Source organism: Nipponia nippon, unplaced genomic scaffold, assembly GCF_047370975.1.
Source record: "Nipponia nippon isolate SJK-2023a ecotype South Korea unplaced genomic scaffold, ASM4737097v1 scaffold_5, whole genome shotgun sequence".
Classification (NCBI taxonomy): Eukaryota; Metazoa; Chordata; class Aves; order Pelecaniformes; family Threskiornithidae; genus Nipponia; species Nipponia nippon.
The window spans coordinates 2,609,325-2,622,529 of record NW_028262369.1 but is presented as its reverse complement, the minus strand read 5'-3'; positions in this window follow the sequence as shown (position 1 = coordinate 2,622,529).

Sequence of the window (13,205 nt, the reverse complement as noted above, 5' to 3'; positions counted from 1 at the left end):
ACTAGCAGTCACCGTGGCATCATCAGAGCAGTTCTCATTGGGAATAAGAGAGTCTGTTTTTCCTGGTAACGTTATGTCCCAGCATCTGGTTGCCTTCCCATCCCTGGGTGCTGCCAAATGAAGCTGCCCCAGGCAAAAAGACAAGCCCAGCGCCCCTCACCTCCGCTCCTCCCCGCTGCTGCAGAAGGTGCTGCCTCCTCTCCCTCCAAGCGCGTCTCTCTGGTGACACACACCCGGCACTGGTGAGATTGTGAAGCAACTTTATGCAAAATAACTGTTGTTTCTGGCTTCTGATTCTCATTGTATGTGTGAATTCTTGTTGTGTTCAGGAAGTGGTGGTAACCCCTGGGACCGCAATCACAGTGCTGTTTTTTGTGTTTAGCTGTATGTCTGTGCACTTCTGCAAACCCTTAGCTCCTTGGGCTACGGAGCCTAACGAACATCCCAAGTGGTCTCCTTGCTTCATTTTATGCAAAACAAAGGATCTGCAGGTGGCTAGCCATGTTTTGTAGGTGCCATCCTGTCATTTCATGCTGTTAAGCACTGGTGAGACCTCATTCTCCTTTTCTTTTCAGTACATATTCATTATTTTTAAACCATTTCCTACCTACTTGTTGAACAGAGTCTAGAGGGGACTGGATGCAAACATGGAGATTACTGTGAACTGCTCAAAATCCTGCCCGTCGTCTGTCGAGACCATCCTTTCTACTAGCATAACTCTGATGTAGGGGAATCATCCGTTTAACAAGTCAGGCTATCTCACAGAAGTAAGAATAACAGTTCAGGAAAAACACATAGTCTTCTGTCATTGACATAATCCAATCTGTCACTCCGAGTGGTCCTTTTTTCTTGCGTCCCAAATGTGAAGCCCTTTTGCTGGAGTTAGCCTGTAGTTTTGCCATGCCTGACAAACTATTACAAAAAATCTGTCTTTACACTCTCATCCTGGCTTGTTGCTCTAGAAATCGTAGTTTGCACTTTGCCTGAGAGACAACAGTCCATTTGCTTTCCTTTAGAAGAGTCAAACTGCTATGAAAAATGTCTGTCTTTGGGCTCTGCTACGCTACAGTTTTGTCCATCTGACACCCACTCTCACCCAGCCTCACAGTCAGTTTGAAAATCGTATTTCTACCCATAAAAGAGTAATCTGGGTAATCTGGGCAAGTTTCATGTCTGCCAGCTCCCTTTTAGCAGTTGCAGTTAGTGGTTTATGGGTGGTTTCAGCCAACGCGGACCAAAATGAAGACATGAAACTTTTTTCCCCTGCAGATTATGGTGAAAGATCCCTTCCCTCAGCACATGGAAATGCAGGGTGACCGTAGGGACGCTGTGGCCATTCGAGATGGGAAGATTGCAGCATTTTCCACCTCCCTGCCTTGTCCCCCTGTCAAAGGCTTGGCCTCCCCCTTTACACAGTCAGTAGGAGGGAGCATTTGCAAGCTCTCCAGGTGCTGCAGGTCACAGCTCGGCATTAGCTTAATCCCAAATGAGTGGCAGTCCAAGTTAACGTGCTGAGCCGTGAGCTCTGGCGGTGAGCACCGCTTCTGCTCCCGTCTCCGTTCACCGCAGAATCCACCTCCTGCCTGAACCTGTATCTCAGAGAAAGACCTCGTCCTTCCCACCAGAGCTGGTGCCTCTACCTCTTCTTAATCTTCTCTTCGCTCCATGCATCTCAGAGCAGTGACATTAGCATCTTTGAACCTCTGCCCCAAGGTGGGGGACTGGGCAATTCCCTGTCCCTCGAAAGATGTCTTCAGATCCCTCCTCACCCACCTCTGTCCTCTGCTCTTGCCACGAGGGCGTCGCAGAGATGAGACCAAGGGCTCAGCACATTTTACCACACCAAGCATTGCTCCTTTCGATCAAATGCAATCCAAGCATTTATTAACCTACTTGGATAGACCGCATATTTCTTTTAAGGAAGTAAATTCATTACCATAAATCTCATAGTTCAGCTGGTTTTCTCTCTCTGCATATAGCTGTCTTGTTTTTATTGGTAGCAGTGCTCACAGCCATGCAGTGACTTCCACGTAAGCACCTAAGATGACATTTGGAAATGCCCTCCTTGCATTCCAGCTGACAGTCCTTATTTTTTGCTGCAGCAAAATCTGATGTTCCCATGAAAACTCTCCCTGAGCTCGTAGTCTCACCATCATCCTGTTCGTCACCTGTCTGCAAAATTCTGCTCAGCCTTTGCAAAGCCATGGGGACACTGGTTGCATTTGTCCCCTGCTCTGCCGTTGTCCTGGCTGGTGGAGGTAGCCACAACAGTACGGCTCTGCTGTTGGTCCTGCTCCATTGGGCCTTGCCTGTCCCTCTGCCTCAGTCCTCTTCTTTAAAGGAACTCTTGGTGTCATCACGGCTTTAGTGCAAGACCTTTGGTTATCTCTAGGAGCTTCATTCCTGGAAAATTCTCCCTACCTTGTCAAGGGTTAATCCTGGCTTGTCCACCACCCCGTAACCCTTTTGCTTTGGCCTCAACTCCTCACAGCTGTTAAAAACTGCATTTCTTATCAGAACTCTGTTGAACTCCCAGAGTCACCCAGAGAGCAACCCCAAGCTCCTCCATAGTGTCAGCCTCTTGCTGTTGCCTGGGTTAAAAGCCATCTCTGTGAAATGTTTTGGCTTTAGGTGGCAGACAGGTCCATCATCTTCTGCATTAGGCTCCAAGAGTTAACTCTGCCCAAGTTCTCAGAGCACAGTAAAGCCTCAGAGGCGGCTGCACCATCACATGCCATCATGCATCTGAGAGGCCCACTCGGGGCAGAGACCAGCCCCAAAGGCAAATGCACCACAGCACTGTGCCTCTGCAGACCCGGACCGCCGTCCCAGAGCTGAGCTCTTTGGAGGGAAATGGTCGGCTCCTCCATGGGACTTCCCTGCCCTACTGCTGTCCTGAGCACCTCGCCATCACCCCATCTGCAGACTCTGCTCAGCCCTCTCCTTTCCCCTGAGGCACCTAAATTTTGCATTTGCTGGTGCTTCCAGTGATGGAAGTGCCTGGTGGCTACCGTTCTGTGGCTGGACATGTGCAAACCCCTCTAGCTTAGGGCACATGAGACCTCTGCAGCACCCACGGCCCAGCAGCTTTGCAGGTGGCCATCACTCTGTCCCACCAGCCTGGGGTTCCCCCCACAATCACCCTTCTTGGGGAGCCCCCCAGCCTGCATCTCCCACAGCTCACCCCGAAGAGGAACAGGGGTGCTCATCCCCCTCGAGCCTTCGAGCAAGGCTGCGGACCACACTCTCCTCCTGCGGAGGGAAGGGCCTCCAGCGGCGACCAGGAAGCCCTTCTGGGCTGGGTCTCTGGAAAACTGTCCTGCTGAACCAGTTCCAATTTGTATAAAATTCTTCAATATTCATCAACCATTGAGCTGGACTGACAAGGTGAATACATTAACCACCTGTTTGTGTCTCCAGCCTCGTTCTTCCTCCTCCACAAGGGTTCTTTCCTTGTTTTGGACAAAAAAAGAGCAACTTCCACAGGAGCTCGGAGCTCAGTGCTGTCTGGTTCAAAGTGAGACCTGTTGTGGCCCAGCCCCACGTCGCTTGAAGAGCACCCCACCAAGCCATGCCGTGGGTGTCTGGTCCCCATCACCGTGTTGGTCAAACAGCTATCATGAAAGATCTAGCTCCAGGCCCAACCTTGGGGTGGGTGGGTGGACACGGTGGTCTCTTGAGGGCCCTCCTGCTCAGGACCTGAGGTTCGGGAGACCTGGGGCCAAACCAGGCAGGCCGTGGCGTAGGGCTGGACACCAGAAGAGCATTACAGTGGCAGATGTCGAGCAGAGGAGACACCTCCCTCCAGTCCGGAGTTAGGAACTGCATTTTCCAGGAGAAAGAAGAGTGAATGCTGGTGATCTTCTCAGCATTTCTAGGGGACTGGTAGAGTTGGATGATGATGGCTTTTTTTCCTCTCTTTCTAGCAAATAACATGTTTGTGGAAAACTGCCCTTTTCTGCCGGTGGAGAACTCTCGCTTGTTCGGGTATTCAGGGAGTATTCGGAAAACCCCTGAGGTTTCAGCTTTTGGAATTTGGAAAGCACTGATCAATTAATTGATAAACAACACATGTAATTTCCGTGCTGCATGAGCAAAGCTTTCAAAACAGCTTTTAGCTCTGAAACTGGGAAAATAAAAGGAGTAAGGAAGGACAAAGTGACCAAAATATATCATTTCACCAACCTTCCCCTCACGGAGTTTTTCACATCATTTTGATTCCAACCAAATTCCTTATTTTTTCTTGTTAGGGCAACAACCAGTTCGAAGGCTCCACTATTTCGCTAGCCCCGTGGTTCTCTCAGAGAGCTCCGTGGGTAAGGTCTGGCTCTCTTGCATCCCGCTCGGATGCGTCTCGCTTCCCTCCTACCGACTTGCGTCGGCTGCCTGAATCACACCCGGCATCTCCCGGGTGCTCAGCGCAGAGTGTGGTAAAGCCAAACCCAAACCCCTTTTTGTCGATATAGTCCAGAATTTCTCCCAAACACAGCATGAGGCCTTCAGCTGTAAAACCTTTTTCAGCAGAAAAAGCTTTCGCCACGTGTTTGCACGGTGCCTAAATAATGGCTTCAGGCGAAAATAGAATTAATTGTTGTCATTACGGCTTCCAGCTCAGGTTAAGGGGATCAGAGCAGGGCAGCAAAGCGGACTGTTGTGGCGGTGATAATTGGCACAGGAAAAACTGGGATAATTTCCACTGGAAAACCTGTGTGAGAGCAATTCCGACGCGGTGCTCTAGTCTGTTGCTTTCAAGGTTATCAAAAAAATGATCACCCTCTCAGCTGTGATGTCCCATTCTGTGACATTAATGGCAGGAAAATTTAAAGCCGAAGGAATCTCCTGGCACAGTATGTAATTTGCCTGGGGAAATTAGTTTCAAAAAGGATCAGAAAGTTAAATACTATTGCTGGGCTTAAAATGAAGGCGAATAATTTTATAGCCAAAATAATATTTTTCTATGATATATTACGTAGAAGGCAAGAGTAATAAAATGTCATCCTCCAGGGTATAAAACAATCCCTGCAAAGGTCAGGAAGCACTTTTAATGTACCCGCACATAGCTGCACATTAGTCCAGATGCATTTTAATTTGTTTGGATTTTGTGTCCTTGATTGGACATGATATTCTTCTCGCCTGAAGTTCCTCAAGGCCAAACACATTGTCGGCTGGACCGGGAGGGAAACCTTCCCCGGCTCTCTCAGATTATTGCTCCGTTCCTTGAAGCATGAGGCTGGATTATTTTTGTTCTGCATATTACTCCTGTCCTATTCTTGCAAGACTTGACGCACTCTACATCTTGGTGTCATCTCGCCCTCTGATTTGTGACTCCGTGATTTTGCTGATACAACACTGTCTCTAATTATAACAGGATTAACTTTTCAAACCAACCTGTCCACCTTACGCACGCTGCCTACTTCCTACAACGCTGAATTCAACAGGTTGGCTGTCGATGTGCACAGCCACGCGCATGCATGCTGCGCTTAGATCATCCTAGGTTGCTTGTTTTTCTGTTTTCTTAAGCCAACAGCAGATTAGACGTTAAGAAGAGAAACTCCCTTTTTTCCTGCTTTTCTTCCTACCCCACATCAGCTATTAAAGCTTCTCCCCACCCTGTGCTTAGCAGGGGAGTGGAGCCAGATCATCTCCGAATCACCCAGCCTGGAGGTCCCATCATCGTGATCCTGGAGTGATGCTCGACAAACTACCACACCTTGGATCTGTCCCCCAACTCCACCATATCCAGTTTATGGTCACATCTATTAAATCAGCCTGTAAGTAACCGGTTTGGCCCCTCTGCCAGGCCAACTCCACTCCCTGTGCTCCAAGCTCACATCTCCCTGCTTATCTGAAGGCTCCTCAGCTGCCTTCCAGGCTCTCCTACACAAGGCGGCACTTGGTGCTCATTTAGGGCAATTTACCAGGCTGGTTTGAATTTGAAAGCTCTGAAATACACTTGTGAAATAAAAACAGACCCAACCTTCTTACAAAGGATGCTCGCAGCATCCTGAAACGCTCAGGCGGAATTTGCTCACAAGCTTTGTAAAATTACCCTGTGGGAGAGAGCAAATAGGGGAGAATTCAAGCTAGGAAAGCCAATTTACATTACTGAGGTGTTAAAACAGGACAGAGCTGTTATCTCAAACCCATACTACAAAAGCAGCCAAAGACCTTGTAAAATACAGGATTTTGCATGGATGGAGACTCTGCCAGGAAGAGTTTATAACTTAAACCATCACAAAACGTACCGGAGCCAGCACGAGCCTAGTTGTTGGAGCAAATGCAGTCCTGCCACCCCAGCCCATGCAGGGGGAGAGCGAAGCAGTTGGGAAGAAGAGTGCCGTCAGACTTCCAGCTACAGAGGTGACCAGCCCAGACCGACTCCCTGACACATGCAACGGCACTTGGGTCGAGCCGTGGTTGACAGCACCGACGCCAGTTGCACACTGTGCTCTCGAGCCCCTTTTTGCCCCGCCAGTCAGTCCTGCCTCCTCCTGCGGTTACAAGGAAGGGGCCAGGGCAGCCAAGGCTGGGTGGCCGGCACCACTAAGGGTGCAAACCCACCATAGGGCTGCTTAAAAGCTTCTAGGAGGCACCCAACAAAGAGGGAGACCTGGAGAGGGGATGTGGCTTTCACTCACTCACAACATGACGCTTCATTTACCCTCTTGTGGCTCCAGCAGCTGGTGCAAACTTCTCTGTGGTGGAGCCCAGACACCCATATTCGGCACTGGTGAGGCCACTCCTCGAGTACTCTGTTCAGTCCTCACCCCAAGGCGGCCATGGAGGGGCTGGAGCGTGGCCAGAGCAGGGCAGCGAGGCTGGGGCAGGGGCTGGAGCCCAAGGCTGGGGAGGAGCGGCTGGGGGAGCTGGGGGGGCTCAGCCTGGAGAAGAGGAGGCTGAGGGGAGCCCTCATCGCTCTCTGCAACGGCCTGAAAGGAGGCTGGAGCCGGGGGGGTCGGTCTCTTCTCCCCAGGAACAAGCGATGGGACGAGAGGGAACGGCCTCAAGCTGCGCCAGGGCAGGTTTGGGTTGGGTATTGGGAAAAACTTCTTCCCCCAAAGGGCTGCCAGGCCCTGGCCCAGGCTGCCCAGGGCAGGGGCTGAGTCCCCATCCCTGGAGGGATTTAAAAGCCGGGGAGATGTGGTGCTGAGGGACATGGGTTAGTGGTGGGCTTGGCAGTGATAGGTTAACGGTTGGACTTGATGATCTTAAGGGTCTTCTCCAACCTTAACGATTCTGTGATTCTATGATTCTATGATTCTATGATTCTATGATTCTATGATTTCTGGGCCTCTTTGAGGGATCTCCCTTGGTGGCTTCTCATTCTGCCAAAGCCAGGAAACATCCCGGCACAGGTAGGCAGCGGGTGGGTGCTCTGCGCCTCTGGACATGGAGTTCAAATCCCTCCTGCCGGACATCTCGGGCTTTTTGAAGAGTTGCTGGAAAGAAGTCTCATTCTTATCCTTCTTCTCCTTTGGTCTATAAGTGGTTGCTGTCGTGACCTGGCCCTGGTCTCCCCCCAGCCTTCAATCAGAGATGCCTGGAATAATCTCTGCCTCTTTCAGAGCAAAGGCAGCCCCATCTCCATCTGCGCCACCTCTCCTTGAGCAAGCAGTGACCCTCTGCGCTCCCACTCCAGCGCGAGTTCCCACCGCAATGCTGGGATATCTTCATAGCTTTGGTTATGAATCTGGATCATTGGCTGGCTGTGCCCAAACCATCAAAAAAACATCCCCAAACCGTCTGGCTTTGTATTTTCCTGAAGTTTAAGTCCAACTGAAACCATTAGATCACATTTTCTGTATTTTCGGATGTCACAGGTCATCGCATTTCACTTGACCACTGAGCCCTGTAATTTGGGTCAGATTAAAACCCCACAGCCCTCGGGAGAGCGGAGCTGCTGTGGGCTGCGACGGGAAGCGACGAGGTGCCAGCGCGGCCCTGGCACTGCCAGGGAGGGTTTAAACGTTTGCAGCACGAGCTTGGCGCTCCAGCCCAAAGGAAGGGGGACGATCCAGGCACCCCGGAGCCCTCTCCTTCCCCGGCTGGCACGGGGCACCGAGCTCTTGGACCGGGTGATCTTGCAGCACTGAGGCAAGGCAATAGATCCTTGCGGCTTCCCCTACCAATGCCCTGCTCACAGGCTGAGCCATTCCTCCCAGAAACTGAATTAAAAACGGTGCGGTTGAAAATGAGCTAATTTTACTTTAAAGGCTGCAAGCCCTGGTGAGTGCACCGCTCCCCTTGCAAATTGTCGCAGTATGCAGTTACTGTCACGGCGAGAGAGCTGCAGCTTATTTCAAGGTTGAATTTGTCCAGCTTCTCATCCCCGGGACATTTACATCTCTGGAAATAATCTGGGGACATCGCAGTCTGTTATAGCGGAGCTGTCGCTTTCCTTGGTCAGATCTCTAGGCAGGAGCTTGGTTGTTAACAGTCCGATGTCACTATATACCCCCTTCTTTATATTCTCTGTTTTATTTAACATGAGGGAAAACATATATTTTATTTTCAAGCTTTTCTTTGCAACTGCAAGGACCAGGTACTTTTTCCTAATGACGAGAGCTGAGAATCTCATGCATTTGCGTGAGACTGCAACCGATGACTTTAAAAACTCCTTTAACTAAATCGCTGCCCAGAAGTGCGAGGCTGATGTACATGAGGGCTGCTGACACCCAGCACAGAACATATGAGCCCTAAAGTACCTAAAATTATCTCGTGTTAGCTTTTGAAAATATGTCTCCACCCTCCATTCAGAATGACAACTTTTGGCAACAACAAGAAAACAGAAACGACAGATGGCAACAAAATCTGGTACACAAACATGACAGTAGGCAATATAATGAACATTTCACCCACTCGTTCATTTATGCTAATCATCGCTTTTGAGCAACCTGAATTGTTATGCCAGACAGCAGCGGATCTGAAGCATGGCATAGCAAATCTCCAAGGGCCACCAACCTGAAACCAGAATAAAACCCCCACCGGGCTACTCGTTGTGAATGAAATTAAAGTATCGCTAAACTACAGCCTGCTCCGACGGCCGCCGAAAAATCCCCCCGTTCCTAAAATGCACATCAAACTCTCCTCCTGCCCTGAAATTCCTGCCCTGAAAAACACCCCAGCCGCAAACCAGAGGTCGTCTCCTTTTCCTGCTGCCCAAAGCTTCACCGAAACTCAGATGAACCAGCAAAAATTTGCAGGCAAAGGTGAGAATTAGCATCCTTGCAGTAAATGCGTATTGTGCTACTGAAATGTAGTTTTTATAGCAACGAAAAATTTCTTTTAAAAATGCTTTTCCTCCCCAGCTAAGCTCTCTGGTATGAATTCAGTCCCCGCAGGAAAATGGTTACTCTTTTATTTGAAACCCACTTATCTCATGCTGACTTTCTCAGTGCAAGGTGCTATGTCACCCACAAAACTCCTTTTATTTCCTATAAAAATGTAAATCAGCCTATTTTTTTTTCCCCAACAACCTTATGTAATGAACAGTATCCTTGCTCTACTATTCCGAAGGCATGCTTTTAGCCTCTGTTTTATGCAGAAATCCGTAAGACTGAAACCATTTCTCCCCTTCCTTCCGCGACATTTCAGCGCTTGCTCCTATGCCTGCTGATGCAAAGGTCTATCGACGTTCCTGGGGTGGGAAGGACCTAAAAAACATCTCAGAGGGCAACACCAACAGCATTTTATTCTCCTGAGGTTATAAAATAAGTTTTCCCACAAATAAATTGCCAGCACTTTCAGAAAAAAAGAGGCAATCTTGAGGAATTGCCCTCAGAGCCGGCCAAGATGTGCAATTGTACAAAACCGTATAGATTTGTAATCACAAACGAGGCCAGTCCTCCGTGGTGAAGGTTTCCAGACGCTGCTCTTTATAAGACCCGATTTTCATTTGCTTACAGTGCTGTCAAACATTACCTACAGTAGATGAAATGCTCTCTTCTGGGGCCAGAATCGCAGTGAAAACGCACAAGAAAAAAGTAAATTTCAGCCAAAACATTTCAGTCACTTTTGAGGGGGAAAAAAATACTATCTGGTCTTGGTAGGTTTCCAGTAACCACGTCTGCAAGTCCTACGCTGAGCCCCAGGAGAAGGGGCTGGAGATAATCTTTGTGTCAGCGATGCATCGCCCATCATCCTCATGAAGATCCACCCAGATTTGTCTGACCTGGGGAAAACTTCGCTTCTCCTGCCTTCTGTCTTCTTTTCCTTGTCTTCTGCCCTGGACGAGGCAGCCCAGCCTGTCTTGTTGTTCCTTGGGTGGAAGCCACTCCATTTCTTTGATCATCCTTGTTGCCCATCTCCGCTTCTTCTAGCCCTTCTGCGCAAAGAAATATATCTATTTTGAGTCAAGGGGATCTCAACAGCATGGAGTGGCCAAAGCACAAGCCCGCCATGGGTGGAGGCATGCCGGACCAGCGCTTTCTGCTTTGCTCTCTGCTTCAGTCTCAATCACTCTGAAAAATGATGCCCCAACCAACTCCCAGCCTTGGCAATGCTGCTGCTGGAGAAACGCTGATCAGCAGGGCTGGGGGCTTCCAGAGACGCCTGTGCTGCAGTGCCGGCAGGGCAGGTGTCCTGCACAGCGACCAGCGGCTCAGCCCACCCTCAGGAACGACACTGCTCCCTTTCAGCAGTCCTGCCCTTGAAAGGAGGCTGTTTCGGACTCACAACGCTCCTCCTCAGCTGGTTGTGGCTGGCTCCCAGCCCACGCGCCCTCTCCATCGATGGGAAGAAGACATTGCTAGATCTGACTTTCCCAGATCCGATCCCTTCTCAGATCAATGCCCTTTTGGAAGCATCTGTCCAAGCATGCTCCAGACAACATCCCTTTGAGATGCTTCTCTTCTTCCCCTTGCTCTTAACAAGACCGGTCTCCTGCGTAGACCGCTGATGTCCATGTAGACCAGGACACTGACAGACCATCTGATGGCTGCGGACAGTGCTGCAGATTTGGGGTGACCCCAGCCCCAGGACAACCTCAGGCTGAAGATGGGCGCTTTGGTGGCGAGCAGGGCTCAGCAACACGTGGTGTGAGGCTCCCCATGGCCGTAGAGTGGCTGTGGCCGCCTGCGAGCCCAGGATCTCCTCCAGCCTCTCACCCGTCTGCTGCAAACCGTATTGACATGGACAAACTGACTGCTGCGTCGAACGTGGGGCCTGTCGCTCCGTAGGTACAGTTGCCACCTGGTAAAAAATAAGCAAATCCTCAGGTTTTGTTTGGTTTTAGATTTTTTTCCATGGCTTTGCACACACACAAAGGCTTCCCATCCCCTGCCACCCACACTCTCCCCCCTCTTCTGCCCCGTTTCAGAGTTAGGAAGCCAGAAGTGACGTTGCTCTGCTTCGCTCCAGGACGTGGCGAACTGGCTGGCAGGTCGTCCGGTGGGAAGGGATCTGGCCCAGCACAGCGCGGGGAGGTGGCAGCTTCTGCCTGTTCTTTGTTACGGAAAAGGGAAGATGTCTGCGTCCTGCTGCTCCCGAAACCGGGAACACCAGCTCGAGAGGACGCTGCTCTGATGCCACGGCTGAAGGAGGCTTAACCCCGTGTCCTCGGCCACCCAAGCATGTTCACGGGGGGGTCCCACAGCCTGGGGTCCCTGGGTGCCCCGCTGCTGCCTGGCCGTGGGGTGCCCGGCTCTGGAGCGGGGTGCGCGGGGGCCGGGACGTGACGGCAGACGGTCTCGGTTGCTTTGCCGCAGCCCCGGGGCCGGGACCCCCGACAGCCTCCAGCTCTGCCGGGGCCTCCCCGCGTCTCCAGCTGGGGTTTTGCCCGGTCGCTGGACACGCTCAAAGTTCACCCTGCTATAAATACCCGGGTGCAGGGCTGCCAGGTCCCCCTGGCCGGGGGGGCTGCTAAGACCAAATGGGGCTTCATTGCAATTAACCCTTTGGGTGACTCCCCTCTACATGGTTTGAAAACCAGGAATCCTCAGCTTCAAACTGTTTCTAAAGCCAGAAGAGTGCAGCAAACTCCTTCTGTGGGCTGATTCCCGCTGGGAAAGGCTCGGGGATCAGTACTGGGAGCAGAAGAGCAGCCTCACGCTGTGCAGCCCCACACCCTGCCCCGTATGGCCCCACCGAGTGTGACCCCACACCCTGTGCCGTATGGCCCTATAGCCCGAGGCCCCACACCCTGCGCCGTATGGCCCTATACGCTACGGCCCCGCACAGCATGGCCCCACACGGCACGGCCCCGTGCTGCCCAGCCCACCCCGCGTCCCCATCCCCACGTGCAGGTCTCGCTCTTAGCCACAGCCGAGCAGAAGGGCTAAAACATGTCTTCTTACACCCCAAAGGGCAACAGAAACGCCCTAAATCAGGACGAGCTCTGTCCGCAGCTTGGGGACAATCCCAAAATGCGGAGTCCCCGGCGGTGCCAGGTCATCCGAGGCAGAGCACAGCACGTCGCCTGCAGCGGGGTGCAAAAGGGCACTGGGCTCCCTGGGGAGCCAAAGAGGAGGTAGACCCCTGCTACCTGATGCTGTAGAAAGCCCCTTCATGGTGCCAAATGAATCTTTTTAACCATTGCCTTGCTGTGCACCTTACCGTGCTGGGCTGACGGTCCGGCCGGTCTCCAAGGAGGAGCCTCTTCCTCCCTTGGCCCTGGTCAGCCCACAGGAGATGGGCAGCTCGGAGCTAATGGCAGAGGACAAACCCACACGCCGGCCACAGCGGAGCAGAGACGGCCGGGGAGCCCCAACGGGGCTGTGTGCGACCCTGCAGCTCCCGCTGAGGCTGGACATAGTTCGGTGCACACACGGCCCAGGAGCAAGATGGGCTCAGGACTGAGCGAGGTCCTTGTCCCCAAAGTTCCCGCAGTGCCCAGTGCTGATCCCCAGCTCCAGCGGGGCCGGGGCTGCCCTGGGTGCGGTGCGGAGCCCTGGGGGGGCTTGGCCTTCCAGCCTCCCCCAGCCCGGCGGGTCGGGGACAACCCTCTCCTTTCGCCCCGCAGATCCCCGCAGCTGCGATGAACCCTTAACCTCAAGCCTGCACAGGTCACAACGTCCAGCCGACTGTGACACTGAAACAACCTCATTTCAGCCGCAGAGTCACCTTTTGGGTACCTTCAGGCCAAGCGAAGGCGCCTTCATCGCCTCACTCTCCATCATCTCCCTCTCCTCCCCATCACCGCCGCAGCGGTAACGCTTCCAGGATGCCAAACACCTCCTTATTGCCGTCAGATGCCGCGGCCCTGCCTG